Raw genomic sequence first — 16,238 nt, forward strand, 5'->3', positions numbered from 1 at the left:
AGTCATTGGAGTGTTATATTGCCTGGTTTATTCATCACTGTGTATATAATTACACTTATAGTGGAGCAGAACAGCTGGAAATTTTTTAAAAAGACACAGACTAATCCATTGCCTTGTTTGCCTGGAGGTCACTGTTTCTGGCTGCTGTTTATTTAACCCTGTACCTTTGTGGTTAATGGCCCAGGAGGGAATGGGCATGTCATTATTTAATGACCATGGAACCCTGTAGTCCAGGCCACAGATTCATTACTGCACTAACTTCTTGTAGCCCAGAATGCGTATCTAATAGCAACCAATTCGCTTGGAATCCATTTGGGGACTTGGGAATTTCTATCCCATAGAATCAGTAACATCTGTGTGTGGGAATTCTGTCAGGAGAGCTACACACAAAATATCCTCGTTTTTAGCACTCTTTCCTCTCCTCCCCTTCAAAATTATGAACTGTGAGGCATTTGTATGGATGTTGTTAAATCGTTCTTGATTGCAACTGAAGAAAAACAATAAAAGGACATCCTTAAGGAGGCCTATTAGAATTGCTAGAACTTCTCCTATTGCAGTTGGAACAAGATTGAGAAACCACAAGGAAGTACACCACAGGTATGTCTTCAATATTCCTCTTGGCAATGATTTGTTATGTTCGCTGCTCATTCCAAAACAACTTTGATACACTGAAAGCGAGAGTGGAGTTCAGTGAATGCATTAAACACACACAGACAAATAATACTGTAAATTGGTTGATATGATTCAACCATTTGTTGCTGCGACAGATTTTAAAATAATTTGGAGGGGATTCAGAATGAATCAAGTTGAGTTTCTTGATATCACTGTACATTTGTCTTTTGGGTGAATTTTAGCTTTCTTTTGTCAGTGAATGCCACATCATTCTTGCAAAAAAAACTAATTTAGTTTGCGTCATTAGAATAGAAAGCTTTATTGGACAACATCGGTTCTAAATTATGGAAATCTTCTGGACAATCAGTTGTGTTCGGCAGATGGAATTATTCAAGTGAAATCTGTGTATTTTATTGCCAGGTCAACTTGCATTGCAAACTCACAAAGAATCATGTTTTCTCTCCAGACTTTTGTTCAGAAAATTGTGTTATGGTAATAAACAAAAGTCAATTTAGTGGCACAAATATTTGTGAGGATAGTTTCTAAAATGTGCTTATTTTGTAACTGAGGAATGCATTGAAATGACTGAGCACCTTCCACAGGAACTGCTTGGCTTGCCTCACTAAAATCAACCAGCGGCATAAACTACTTAAAGGTGCATAATGATTGATAAGCTTCTACACTGATTAACAACTAAGATTGAAATCACATCATGGTAGAGGCATTTAATTGAAATCAATTGCAGCTTTGCAATTATTAGGAGCCCTTTAAAGTACTTTTTGTGTCATGATAAGCAAGTTATTCCAAAAAAAATTTATGTTATACTGCTTTTCTCTGCTGATCGTAACCTGACATTATTTAAATTTTATGTTCAGTATATTAGTTTATGTAACAATATTTTGAAAATGTCACACACTGATTAACAGACTGGGTACTTAATTACTGTCAGTCACTTATCCTTTTTAACCATCGCAATTAAGGGCAAATTAGTCAATTAATATTGAATTGCATTGCTGTATCATGGAATTGTAGAATCCCTACAGTGCAGACGGAGACCACTCAGCTCATCGAGACTACACCGATAACAATCCCACCCAGGCCCTATTCCTGTAACCCCATATATTTAGCCTGCTAGTTCCCCTGACACTGAGGGAGAACTTAGCATGGACAGTCCACCTAACCTGCACATCTTTGGACTGTGGGAGGAACTGGAGCATCTGGAGCAAACATATGGGGAGAATGTGCAAAAGTCCATACAGACAGTCATCCGAGGCCTGAATTGAACCTGGATCATTGGCACTGTGAGGTAGCAGTACTAACCATTGTGCTACCTTGTTGCCATAGTAACTAGAAAACAACATCCATCCTTTATCCATAAGATCACGGGCAGAATTCTCTGGCCTCCCCATGGCATGTTTCTCATGGCAGGAGATGGCCTGCCATTGGCTGGCAGCTTCTGGTTCCATTGCTGTCAATGGAATGGGGGATCCCTCATTGTCTGCCTGGGTAGGAATGCAGCCAAAAGGATTCTCCGTACCATCCCCCAATTGTGGTGGCCTGGATTCTTTTTGTACTTTTTAAATACAGCTTTAAAATAAGTGGCTGAGAGAGCACCTTCTTGCTGAGGTAACCTCCCAGTTACTTACCTTGTACTGCAGCCAGGTGTTCCTCCACCCCCTCCAACCCCCACCTCTGCTGGGAGACCTTAGATGCCCTCTAGTTTCTGCTGCCATCCTTAATTGGATGGAGAAACTTGTTGCCATGCCAATTAAGGGACACTCTGATCAAAATTCCAGGTCAATAACTGTCAGGTTTGGAGCCTGAGAACAGTCCTGGCTCATGCCTCCTGTCCCTGAGTGTAAATGTGGTCCGCAGATTTATCGCAATGCACAAGGAAGCCATTCAGCCTGTCAGGTCCATGCCAACTCCCAGCAACTCAACTATTCCATCTGTGTGAGTCTACACATTCTCTCCATGTCTGCATGGGTTTCCTCTGGGTACTTTGGTTTCCTCCTGCAGTCTGAAAGACGTGCTGGTTAAGTGCGTTGGCCATGCTAAAATTCTCCTTCAGTGTAACCTGAACAGGCACTGGAGTGTGACAGCTAGGGGATTTTCACAGTTACTTCATTGCAGTGTTAATATAAGCCTACTTGTGACACTAATAAAACTTTAAACTTTTCTGTTCATTGTAGTCCTCCAAATCTTTTCTCTTCAGTTGAAGATCTTTTTGGAGTGACAACTTGAGACGTTGCCAGAAAGTAGAGGAAGTAGCATTATTCAGTTTGAATGATTGCACATGTTACTTTTTCCCTTCGGTTCCCCACCTATGGGGAAGCCTAAACAGTGAGTGTCAGCAGAATATTCCAGTCTCACACCAGAGCATGATCTCGCCCTGTCCGGTGCCCACACTGATGCCTTCAGCAGAGTCCACTAGATTCTGTGTTCTGAAGGGAAATCTTGATTAATGTTTCTCATCCTTAGCACTGGGATGCTGAGATTACTTAACGCCTCACTTGTCATTGTCTGAAATCTGCTATCTTGGCCACAAACCAAAGATGATACTTCCTGCACCTGGTGTAGTACCCAAACTGACAGAGGAGTTTCTAGGTTCAATCCCAGTTCTGTGCTGAGTTACTCAGCCGTGTTTACTGTGCTGATATGACAATTGTGAACCAAACCTTTTTTATCTTTTGACCACCTCCTCTCTCCCCTCTCCAAATGTTGTGCATGAGCAAACATCAGCTGAGCATTGGGATGGTTAAGTAAGTTGCTGATGGCCAGTATCCAGCCTTGTGTGGGAAAATGGCCAGTTAGTTGATGTAGAGGTGAGCTGGTGGTCATCTTGGAATGGTATCCCAGCATTTTCAGGGCAGGAGGAGAAAAATTATAGAACAAAAAAAAATGAAGTGCAGAAGGTAAACACTCACAGCAAGATATTTTTGATACAAGGTAGAATTGCTTAGCAAATAATTGAATAGAATCCCTACAGTGCAGGCAGAGGCCATTCAGCCCATTGAGTCTGCACCAACCACAATCCCACTCCTGGAACCCACACATCTACCCTGTTAATCCCCCTGATACTAGGGTCAATTTAGCATGGCCAATTAACCTAACCAGCACATCTTTGGACTGTGGGAGGAAATCTGAACACCTGGAGGAAACCCAAGCAGTCACAGGGAGAAAGTGCAAACTCCATACAGTCATTGACCCGAGGCCCAAACTGAACCTGAGTCCAAGGCGCTGTGAGGCAGCAGTGCTAAGCAGTGTGCCACCATGCTGCCCACAACAGAATCCAAAGTTTCTTACTGTGCTAATTCCTCTCCTGCAACATTGATACATTATCAAAACTGTTTCGCTAGTCTGCAAAATAAAGAACATTTTGTATACATGATAGTAATTTATAGCTACATATGCTGGATAAAGCCACAACTATGTAAGTAATACAATCACAAAGCACATGTGCTATTAAATGGATTAAATTACTTCTATACTCCCCTTCTATTGTTTTTAAACTGGTGATTGCTTATTCAAAGATGATTAATATAGTGTCCATTTTTCTTTGTTGCTTATGCATCTAAAATAGAGTTTACTTGGAAAAATGTCCCCGGGGTCTTTGGAAAGTCTGCTGAGAGGTCACTTGATATGCCATAAGCGATCAGGTGTTAACACTTAACAGCAGTAACTGACTGATCAAATTCCTGAGGAACATGTTAGCTGGTTATTGCTTTCAGAGGACATGCAAAACTCCAGCTCTGACCTCTTTCTACTCTTCTGCCTCGAGCTGCTGATGCATGCTTGTTCTTTTCTTCATAACTGTCACTGACAGAATTTATGGGCGTGATCTTACTAGTTTGCTGCGCCAGGAGACCAGATGCCATAGCTATGCCAGAGGGAATCAGAGACCATTGAAGCCCATGGTGGGCAGGGCCCATTGGGCAGTGCCAGCCTGGCAGTGCCCACCTGCATTCTGGCAGCACCCAGATGTCACACCAGCAGTCTCCAGTTGGCACCCTAACCATTGGCATCCTTGGACAACCTAAGTGTGCTGGGGCTGTGCAAAAGGGGTGCATAAGATGCATGTTGCTGGGCTGGACCTTGGAGGGGATTATGATGGGGAGGGGGGCATGTCAGGGTTTCTCTGTCAGGGACTGATCGGGAGGGTCCCGATGTCCTGGTGCTGGTAACCAGTGCTGCTGTTGGGATTAGCAAGGCAGATTGTTGGGTGGGGGCAGGAAACAAAATGGTGGGGTAGGGGGAGAATGTCTGATGTCTGTGGGAGTCCTAGTGCACTAGTAGTTCAGGGCAATCTGTGCACTCTGAAGCCACTTCCCTGATGTACTTTGGCTCCCCCACCACCACCACCAGCCCCCTCCCCCCACACTGCCAACTGGTGCAAAGATGTCAGAAAAATGGATGGCGTGCTGGAAGATTACAGTGCCAAAGTCACCCAAAAGACCAGTATATTTTCTCATTGTCCATGATCAATGTGTTTTGTATGCGAGGTGTGAGTATTTTCTCACCTTTAGAATGATTGTTCTAATTTAAATAATCCTAGCGGCTAGTTTTTTTTGTGAGTTTTACAAATGAAGAAGGTTATTTGCATTGGATATTCAAAAAGTGCAACGTCTCACTTACTTGACTCATACACAATGGGCAGAATGTTCCATCCCACTTGGCACGGGAATTGTAGTGGGTGGGATAGAGCCATGCAAAGGTCCGTTGATTTCAGGTGGGATTTTCTGGTCTTGGGGAGAACCCGCCCAATGTTAATCACACAAAGACTAGATATAGGCTCAATTATTTCAGTATCTATTTTTTGGCAGTCCTGTAGTTTCTTAGATGAGTTAATGCTTTTAGCTGTAGAAGATTCTCAATAAGTTGAAGATTCTCAGTAAGTTCTGAGGCTTCTTGCAGTTGAATTTCTAGAAGAATGGTTCTCAGATGAACTTGAAGTTGTAACAGGCTGGGGAGAGTCTGTCTCTCCTTTTCAAGGATTGCTGTTTATTGCCTTAGCTGTGGAGTTGACTACAGCTGGTTCAGTATCTTTCTGACGGCCTCTCTTCCGCTCTCTCTGTAAAGCTGATTTTAAAAAATTCATTCCTGAGATGTGGACATTGCTGGCTGGTCCATCATTTATTGCCCATCTCTAATTGCTCTTGAATTGATAGGCCATGGCAAGTGGCAGTTAAGAGTCAACCACATTTCTGTGGATCTGTAGCCACATGTAGGCCAAACCAGTTAAGGCAGCAGGCCATTAGTGAACCAAATGGATTTTTACAGCAATTGGTAATGGTTTCATAGTCATTATTAGATATTTGATTCCAGATTTTTATTAAATTCAAATTGCATCATCTGCATGGTACGATTCAAACCCTAGTTGAGTGACAATCCTACAATGCTGTGTCAATCCACAAGAGAAGGTAAGTGATCTTTGGATGGCTACCGTTTTGTGGCTTTTGTGTGAATTTTGAAAATATAGAGGGTGGAATTTTATCATTTTTACAGCAAGTGGCTCAGGTGAGAAAACCAGCATGCAGCTCACCAACTACACAGCCACCATTTCTCGACAGGTAATCCAGCACTTAGCCTAAAATAAAAATAGAAGCGTGGCCAGGGGCTATCATGCTGTCACGGCAGGACCAGGAAAAGATGGCCGGGTTGAGAATCCCAACATCAAGCAGCGCCTCTGCATGTACATAAAGACCATCGCCGTGGGCCCAAAATCCCAGCCAAAGTATTGATTGAGAGTTCATCGTATTCTGGAACATAACAAATTCCTTTGTGCTATGTGCTCGATTTTGTGTACGACATTCATCAGCTTAGCATCACAACCTCAGCTGGATGACTGTATGTGCCGCTCAGCTCTCATTTGCGGCAGAGAAGTTACAGAGAGATATTTGTGAACTTATCCCTCCTCCTGGCAGGATCCTCATCACCTCACATTGAATAAATGTCATTCTGCACTAGAGGGAAATGTCTTCCATGTAGTAGATGCTTCCTGATCTCATCAATGTTACGTCCTGTATCAAGATTTTTGATTCACGCCTTTAATGTTGAATCTTATCACCAGTAAAATCCTGTCAATAGATCCCTGCGCATAGTGGGGGAACCAGTTAAATCACTGAAACAAATAAACCTTATTTTCTTCTTAAAAACTAAAAACATTAATATCCAAAATAAGATGTTAAACAATACATATATATATGAAAACATGATTAAATGTATTAATTGAATTAGATTTTATCTTTTAATGCTTTCCATAAAGTTTTTACCTCATCTCTCTGAACACATTTTTTGAAACCCCACCAAAAACATGGGGCAGACTTCTCCCATTTTGATACAAAGGCCAGAAATCATACATGTCCCGCTGCCAATGGCAGTGAGAATGGAGAATTTGGCACTGAGCCAAATCCCCGTCCACGACAGTGACACTGGAGTATCCCAGCTGCGGAGCAGGTTGGAAAATTCCAGCCTAAGTGTGGTGGCGGATGGATCTGGCAGTCCCCGATGTCCCATTGATCAGAAGGGTGGGATCCCGCACCAGCTTCTGTGCTTGCAACTTCAGTAATTATGCAAGTTTCCTGGTGGACCGGGCAGCTGATTCATCAGCGTTCCCTCAGCTGATTGGTTTGAAAATCCCGGAGCCATATTTAAATACCTGTTCAATACACACATATCACCCTCTCCAGCCCATTGATCTTTACCAGACAGTGCAGGGTATCAGCATCCCAGAGAGCAAAGACTAGCAGCCTCAAGAAGAAGTTTGTTCCTTGATTCAACCATGCTCCCCCACCCACCCTGCCCTTGAGCCCATCACCTGCAAGGCGCTCCTGCCCCACTTGAACCTTTACCCACCACTTCTGGAGTTTCGTGCATCTCCTTCCAGTAAATGACATGGTATCCTTTTGAACCCATTGTTGGGGTCCAGTTTCACTTTCCTCAACCTTCCTTCTGCCTTCCATTGTTCATCTTCTTCATCCAAACTCCTTGCTTATTTCTCTACCTGCTATCATGAGCCCTCGCCCTGCTGCCCCACTGTCTGAGTACAATTATCCATCCATACTGCTTCCCCCTTGTCATCAACAGGGTGCCACCAACCCCCAACCCACCACCCCATGCTCTGGCTCCCAGTCAAATTTCAGACCTTCATTGCAGCAGCTGCATAAGTCTCATAGCACAGTGCCGTCCAGATAGACATTCATGTGTGGTACCAGTGTGGGCAGCTCTGTACTTCCCAACCCCGGGCACAGTACTAAACTAAGATGGTGACATTGAAGGGTCCATGGGTCCAGCAGCACAGTGTGGTCCATGAAGTCATGATGTGGAGATGCTGGCGTTGGACTGGGGTAAACACAGTAAGACTTCTTATTGGTCCATGAAGACCAGCTCAGCAAGGAGATGGAGAGCAGGAACTGGTCTGTCCCAGCAGAGTAGTGAAGACACATCAGGAGTAGCACAGCACAATAGTAGAAAGGCTTTGATGCACTCACCTTGTCTCTGGCAAACTGAAGACCACCTTGTGCACACCATTCTTTACCAATAGGGTTTCAGACCACTGCAATTTTAACCTGACTTGATGCCAGATTGGAAGGCCTGACGGTATTCCAGCAGGCAGCTATTTTGATAGGCATTTGTGAGATGGAAATGAATGCAAATGTCAATCACACCACCTTCAAGCAGGAAGACCAGCCCATCATCAACCCATCATTGGGAGAATTGAAATGTAGTGTAATAGTGGTGGGTTTTTGACTTTTTGGCTTCTGTTATATTCACCAAACACTCTGTGGGCTGGCTTACAGAATTCTGCCCATCGTCAGGGAATGCAGCCCTGCAAATGTCAACTACCCAGCAGCTGACTCAAGAGGAAGTCCTACCTCAAAGAACTGTGGGCCAATCAGATTGACTGGCAGTTCAGGAACCTCAGACATGCCATCGGGAATGAGTGAGGAAGGCAAAGGCCCTGCAGCCTACAGAAGGTAGGCTGAAGATAGCTAAAAGAACCTAAACATTTTTTTGATAAAGGGAAAACCCCTCTAGGTAATCATTAATATCATAGGGGCTGCATTCCCTGCCCACAGCTCCCTCTTTGAATAAAAAAAATTTGGCTATCTGCATAATGGTTAGCACTGCTGCCTCACAACGCCAGGGATCTGGGTTCGATTCCCCGCTTAGGTCACTGTCTGTGAGGAGTCTGCACGTTCTCCCCACTGTCAGCATGGGTTTTCTCAGGGTGCTCGGTTTCTTCTCTCAGTCTGAAAGACATGTTGGTTAGGCGCATTGGCCATGCTAAATTCTCCCTCAGTGTATCCGAAAAGGCGCCAGAGTGCGGCGACTAGGGGATTTTCACAGTAACTTCATTGCAGTGTTAATGCAAGTCTATTTGTGATACTGGTAGATAAATAAATAACTAAATAAAATGTGAAGTAGTTGATCTGCCATCAACAAATGATGGCCTGGTAAAATGACCACGAACATGTTATTCAAATATTTAAATTTGTTTCCAGCCTTCTTGCCATTATGCCATTGGCAACATTTCCTGATGACTGAACATACTTACCCACTGCTCCCTCCTGCCGAGATCTTTCAGATCGTCCTAACACCAACTTCCCCACCATACTCCTGACTCAAGTTGGCCAATGTAATTCCTTGACTAAAAACCTCCTCCCAGTTGAACCAGTGGTTTGGAACAACAGCTGAGCAAGTGACGTCTGATGAATGTCCAGAGTCCATCAATAGTTTCCTTTGATGTGAAGTGAAATAGTGTATATATGAACACAGAGAATTTGAGAGTTTCTTTGCTTTTTCCAAGAGGCTTCAGAACAAATTGGAGAATTCTCAATTTCATTTCAGACACATTTCAAATTCAAAATAGTTTTCCATTTTGATCTCAGATTGACAAAACCAATGATGGACAGTTACCTGTGGTTAGGTGTGCTGATCTTAGAATGCAAGACTAAGATCGTTTGTAAAGAGTGGATTTATTTTCAGTGGAAAATGTGACTGATATTTCATTTTGATTATCTAAGTAATTTAAATCCAGTTGGGATTCTCAATTATTGGGATTATCTTATTTGGCTGCTATCCATTTCGATCTATTTATCCATTTTGGCTCAATACTTGGTTAAAAGAAGACTTTTCTGAGAAAGGCACTGTATATCTCTAAGGTGCAAAGGTGTTTTGCTGTATAATAATTGGAAACCATAAATGATCTTTTTGAGCATTTTATTACTGGAAATTCATTTTATTCATAGAATCAAAGAATCCCTGCAGTGCAAAAAGAGGCCATTCGCTCCATCAAGCTTGCATCGATAACAATCCCAGCCAGGCCTTATGCCTATAACCCCATGTTTTAACTTGCTAATGCCCCTGACACTAAGGGGCAATTTAGCATGGCAAATCAATGTAACTCTCACATCTTTGGAGTGTAGGAGGAAACCAGAGCACCCAAAAGAATCCCATGCAGAAATGGAGAAAACATGCAAATTCCACAGAGACGGTGACCCAAGGCTGGAATCGAACCCAGGCCCATGGCGCTGTGAGGTAGCCGTGCTAACCACTGTGCCACCATGCTGCTCAAATGATTATTAATGATTGTTAATGTGGAAAGCTTTGGAGTGAGGCAGAGGGTGGAAATTGTGGAGTTATTTTGAAGATCTGAAAGGAACTATGGTATATTGGGGAGTGTGGGGAGTGGGGGGTAGTTAACAGGTGGGAAATATTATGTGTGGCCTGGTGATCCAAAAGGAGCCAAAGGCATTTCAGTCTTTAATCTCTTCTGACCCATTCTTCCTTCAGATTTCTAGTCACAGCACTCCCATTTTGATAGGCAATTGGCAAACCACCCTTAAATATTCAGTTTCTGTAAAATCCATCTGTAAGGTTGCTTGTTCACCACTCATTTACATACAGCTTAAAACCATGCAGAGATTTGCAGTCTCGTGGCTGCAATCAGCACTACACATGACTCCAAGTACACAAACTCATGCTTATTTGGGGTTATCTCCAACATAGCTCCCCAATAGGTTCGCTAGGTCATGTGACCCTTACTCTGCAGAGTGATCCTTTAAGAAACAATCACCACATCCCCCCCACCCCCCACAAGTCCTTTCATATAAATGTCCATATTCAATTTACACAGCCCACAACAATTAAACGATTAGTACATGAGTTTAGTCAATTTTAAATTAGGTCTTTCAGGGTGTTCCAAATCCTCTGTCTGGGGTGCTTCCACAGGATTGCTGTCAGCTGAAACCACAATGGTAGGTATCACAATGGAATACTGCGTACAGTTCTGGTCACCCTATTATAGAAAGGATATTATTAAACTAGAAAGAGGGCAGTAAAGATTTACTAGGATGCTACACGGGCTTGATGGTTTGAGATATAAGAAGAGGCTGGATAGACTGAGACTTTTTCCTCTGGAGTGTAGAAGGCTGAAGGGTGATCTTATAGAGGCCTATAAAATAATGAAGGGCACAGATCAGCTAGATAGTCAATATCTTTTCCCAAAGATAGGGGAGCCTAAATTAAAGGACATAGGTTTGAGCGGAGAGATACAAAAGTATCCAGAGGGGCAGTTTTTCACACAGTGTGGTGAGTATATGGAAAAAGCTGCCAGAGGTAGAAGTTGAGGCAGGTACAGTTTTGTCTTTTAAAAAGCATTTAGACAGTCACATGGGTAAGATGGGTGTAGAGGGATATGGGCCAAATGCCGGCAATTGGGATTAGCTTAGGGATTTAAAAAAGGGCAGCATAGACAAGTTGGGCCATGTTTCCACGCTGTAAACCTCTATGACTACCTCTTCAGGCACAGGCAGTTCTATCTGTTTCCAAGGAGATGTCTGTTGTGCCAGCCACAAGATGACCAGCTACTTCAGAGCTAAAACAGTTAGCAACATTTCCTGATTGCAATATACTTCCTGAAGGTTATACTAGCTGCTAGGGCATCTTTCTTTTTCTCAAATGGTTCTGTGTCTTCAGACAATCCTTCCCTCTAGGTCCACTTGATAAGACAAAAGTTTCAATGTTTGAGACAACAATTCCAGGGACCCAATTTGACCCATGACCAAAATTCCTCATATACACAAAATTATATTGTTTTTCAAAATTTCTTAAAGATGGCCTACTCAGCTAAAACTGCTAGAACCTAAAGGAAAATATGCCACCAGCAGAACTGATTGAGCACAACTGCATCACGGTGGCACAGCGGTTAGCACTGCTGCCTCACAGTGCCAGGGGCCTGGGTTTGATTCCTGGCTTGTCTGTGCGGAGTCTGCACATTCTCCCCATGTCTGCATGGGTTTCCTTCGGGCACTCTGGTTTCCTTCCACAGTCCAAATGTCATGCTGGTTACATGCATTGGCAATGCTAAATTCTCTCTCAGTGTACCCGAACAGGCATCGGAGCTTGGCGATTAGGGGATTTTCACAGTGTTAATGTAAGCCTACTTGTGACACTAATAAATAAAGATAAACTGGTGTATCCTGGGAAATACAGTGCACAAAGTCACAATTTACAGCACATATTATCAACAAGATGGCCATGTATCTGGGAAAGGCTGAGGCCTATGCATAAAAACTTTAATCAAAGTATTAAAAGACACAAAAACAATTCACTGGAAAAACATTATATAAATTGTGCAGAGATTTTTTGAATTTTTAAATATGTTTTATATTGTTGCTTCAGACGTTAAAGATTTTAGACTGGGAAAAAATGGGTTTGTGGGAACCCATTGGGCAGTTGGTATCTTCAAAAGATGAACTACTCAAAGTATAAAATAGCAGCTGGTCATGGTGTGACACCTCTGAACATTGAAAACACCCATTATTGCCATCTACTGGATTAAGTAGTACTGCACATGCTTACAATAAGTTTTCAGGGCAATCCATGTCCTGCTAACTGTATTTAGTTTCTCACAATTTATTATACATACAAGTATCTGTAACTCTGCACAATGGCATATGGAGCCATCCATCAATATGTGATTTGAGTCTTCAGACTGGAGAATGTTAGATTTTAATTTTGTGTTCAAGTTTCCCATCTGATGTGAGTGAGTTGAAAGCACTGGTGAGAATTTTAGGGGTGGAGTGTGGGCACGGACCTGTGGTGATTGTCCCTTTAAGGACTGATGGGCAGAGTAAGGGTTACATGACCTGGGGAACTAATCAGGGAGCAGGATGGGGGAAGGGACCACCCCTGGTAAGCCCAGGCTTCTGCACTCCAATCATCTTGGCAGCAGATTGTGGCCATGAGGCTATAAGCCTCTGTATAGTTTTAACTTGCAAATGCATAATTTGCGTTTTCTCTTAACTGGTGAATGAGCATCTTTATCTTTGGCAATGCTGATTAAAAAAAAATCCTCAGGCTGTGAGTATCCAGTTTATATTAAAGTTAAAAAAAAGAAAAGAATACTTACCAATTTGCCCCTCTTTGGGTGGGCAAATCCATTTGACTCCTCTGTGGCAGACTGGACACAATATTTTGGATATTACTTCCAAATCAACAAAATAGAAGAGGGGGTGAAGCACCAGGCAATTCTGCTGAGTGCATGTGGAACCCATACATATAATCTGATTTGCAATCTCTCAGCCCCAAGCATGTCCAACTCTGAATCATTAGCATGTGGAATTGGTGAATTCACATTTCCAGCTTAAACAGCCAGTCATACTCAAGAGATTCAAATTTGTTTCTAGAGGGAAAGTCCCAGGTGAAATGATTGCGACTGATATCACTGAATTGAAAGTTATCGGAGTATTGCGATTTTTGAGCCACATTGAATGATACATTTCGAGACAGAGTAGTCTGTGTGTTGAATAATAAGGTGATTCAATGGAAATTACTTGCAGTGGTCGATATAAATTTTAAACACGCAGTGGTGATACCTTAGGCAATGGAAAACACTGAAATAGTTGCACAAGAGTTACAGATCTCACAAAATAGCACCGTTTACTAGTTACTACAGGAATCTCCATTCAGCAGGGGCCCCAAAACTGAAAAAGTTTCCAAAAGGTGAGAAAGGAGTTCAGCCAAAAATGAGACAAGAAGATTTAGGAAAGGCAATCAAGATATTCAACCATTGAATTTGAAAAGCATTGTGGCCAGGTTAACAACTACTGGAGAAGCCATACAAGTAGTGGGCATTGCAATGGTAAGTTATGGGCAAAAGTCTGCTCAACTCCCTGTGATCATAGTGACAGGCAAAGGACCAAGCCTTCTCTACCATAATTGATTTAAGGATATCAGGTTAAATTGGATGGATTTTCCAAGTGCAGAAAGAAGGACTGCTTGACCTGATCAAGAAATATGAGAGCATCTTTAAGCATGAATTAGGCAAAATAACAGGCCTGCAAGAAAAAATCTATGTGGACCCAGAAATGACACCTAGATTCTTTAGGGCAAGACCAGTACCATATGCTTCATGAGAGAAAGCAGATACTGAATTAAAGTGATTAGAAAAACCAAGCATTATCCAGCCAGTTCACTTCTCAGAATGGGTAACACCCATAGTTCCTGTATTGGAAGCAGACAAGACCATCTGTATATGATATTTATTTGTGATAGGCTAACAGTTAATCTGGTTGCCAACTTGAATAATAGCCAACCCTGAAGATTGAAGACATGTACGCAAAGCTGGCTGCAGGTCAATCTTTTACAAAACTGGACATGAGTCACGCATATCAACAACTTGAATTAGATGATGCTTCCCGAGATTATGATACAGTAAAAACACACAGAGTAGTCCAATAAACACAACTGTCTTTTAGCATGTCTTCTGAATGCACAAAGCATTCGGAATAAAGTGGATGAGCTGGTGGCGCAGATCAGCACAAATGGATATGATCTGGTGGCCATTACAGAGACGTGGCTGCAAGGTGACAGGGACTGGGAACTGAATGTCCAGGGGTATCAAGTGTTTAGGAAGGATAGGCGAGAGGAAAAAGGGTGGGGTGTAGCTCTGCTGATTAAGGATAGCATCAGGGTGGTAGCAAGGGATGATATAGGAACCAAAGAGCAGAACGTGGAATCGTTGTGGGTGGAGATTAGGAACAGCAAAGGGAGGAAGACGCTGGTGGGTGTCGTCGATAGGCCCCCGAATAATGATCTGGAGGTGGGGCGGGCTGTTAACGCGCAAATAAGTGCGGCGTGCAGGAATGGGACGGCCATAATTTTGGGCGATTTCAATCTACATATTGATTGGTCGACCCATGTTGGACGCGGTGGGCTCTAGGAGGAGTTCTTGGAATGCTGCCGGGATAGTTTCCTGGAACAGTGTGTGTTGGAGCCGATGAGGGAGCGAAATATCTTGGATCTGGTGCTATGTAATGAGGCGGGTAGAATTAGGGACCTTGCAGTGAAGGATCCTCTTGGAGAGAGTGATCGTTGTATGGTGGAGTTTCTGGTGCAGATGGAGGAGGAGAAAGTGGGTTCCCGGACACGCGTCCTTTGTTTGAACAGAGGGGAGTACGGTAGGATGAGAGAAGAATTGGCGAATGTGGACTGGGGGAGCGCATTGGAAGGTAGGTCTGCTGAGAAGCAGTGGAGGATCTTTAAGGAGATCTTTCTTGGTGCTCAGCAGAAATTTATTCCGATGGTTAAAAAGGACCTTAGGAGGAGAGGTAATAAGCCGTGGATAACGAAGGAGGTGAAGGAAAGTGTTAAATTAAAAGCGGAGGCGTTTAGAGTAGCTAAGAGTAGTGGGCGAGAAGAGGATTGGGAGAGGTTTAAATGTCAACAAAGATTAACAAAGAAGTTGATAAAGAAGGGTAGGAGAAACTATGAAGCTGGGCTAGCGCTTAATATAAAAAAGGATAACAAGAGATTTTATAAATATATAAAAAGGAAGAGGCTGGCTAGGGTGAACGTTGGACCCTTAGAGGATGAGAGGGGGGACTTAGTGGTAGGGGATGGGGAAATGGCTGAGGTCTTGAGTAACTTTTTTGTTTCAGTCTTCACGGAGGAAGATGTGAATAATTTGCCGGGTGTTAGCGATGGAAAGGTGGTAGGACTGGAGGGTCTCAATGACATTATTGTTACTAGAGAGGCGGTGCTCGGCAGACTGGTGGGACTCATTGTGGACAAGTCCCCAGGACCGGATGGAATGCATCTGAGGGTTCTGAAAGAAATGGCGGCGGTGATAGAGGATGCCTTGGTGGTTATTTTCCAAACGTCGCTGGATTCCGGGGAAGTGCCGGAAGATTGGAAAGCGGCTAATGTTATGCCGTTGTTTAAGAAGGGTGCCAGGCAAAAGGCAGGGAATTATAGGCCGGTTAGTTTAACATCTGTTGTAGGTAAAATGTTAGAATCCGTCATCAAGGAAGAAATAGCAAGTCATCTTGAGGGGAATTGCTTGATAGAGCAGACGCAGCACGGTTTCGTTAAGGGGAAGTCGTGTCTGACAAATTTATTGGAGTTCTATGAGGATGTGTCCAGGGCGGTGGATAGAGGAGAGCCGGTGGATGTGGTCTTTCTTGATTTTCAGAAGGCGTTTGACAAGGTACCTCACAAGAGGTTATTGCAGAAGGTAAGGGGGCATGGAGTTGGGGGTAGGGTGTTAGCGTGGATAGAGGATTGGTTGTCAAATAGGAGGCAGAGAGTGGGGGTTAATGGGTGCTATTCGGATTGGCGGT

General features: G+C 43.2%; 1 protein-coding gene across 2 annotated transcripts in view; it reads left to right on the forward strand.

Moving 5' to 3' along the window:
• Positions 1-442: 442 nt before the first annotated feature.
• frem1b (Fras1 related extracellular matrix 1b) overlaps positions 443-16,238 on the forward strand; it is a 209,819-nt gene continuing 194,023 nt past the window's right edge. For both annotated transcript variants that reach the window (XM_080195534.1, XM_080195533.1), the window contains exon 1: positions 443-597. The gene's annotated coding sequence lies outside the window, so the exon portion shown is untranslated. The remainder of the gene's footprint in view (positions 598-16,238) is intronic.

This window comes from Carcharhinus amblyrhynchos, chromosome 9, assembly GCF_965287045.1.
Source record: "Carcharhinus amblyrhynchos chromosome 9, sCarAmb.v2.hapA, whole genome shotgun sequence".
Classification (NCBI taxonomy): Eukaryota; Metazoa; Chordata; class Chondrichthyes; order Carcharhiniformes; family Carcharhinidae; genus Carcharhinus; species Carcharhinus amblyrhynchos.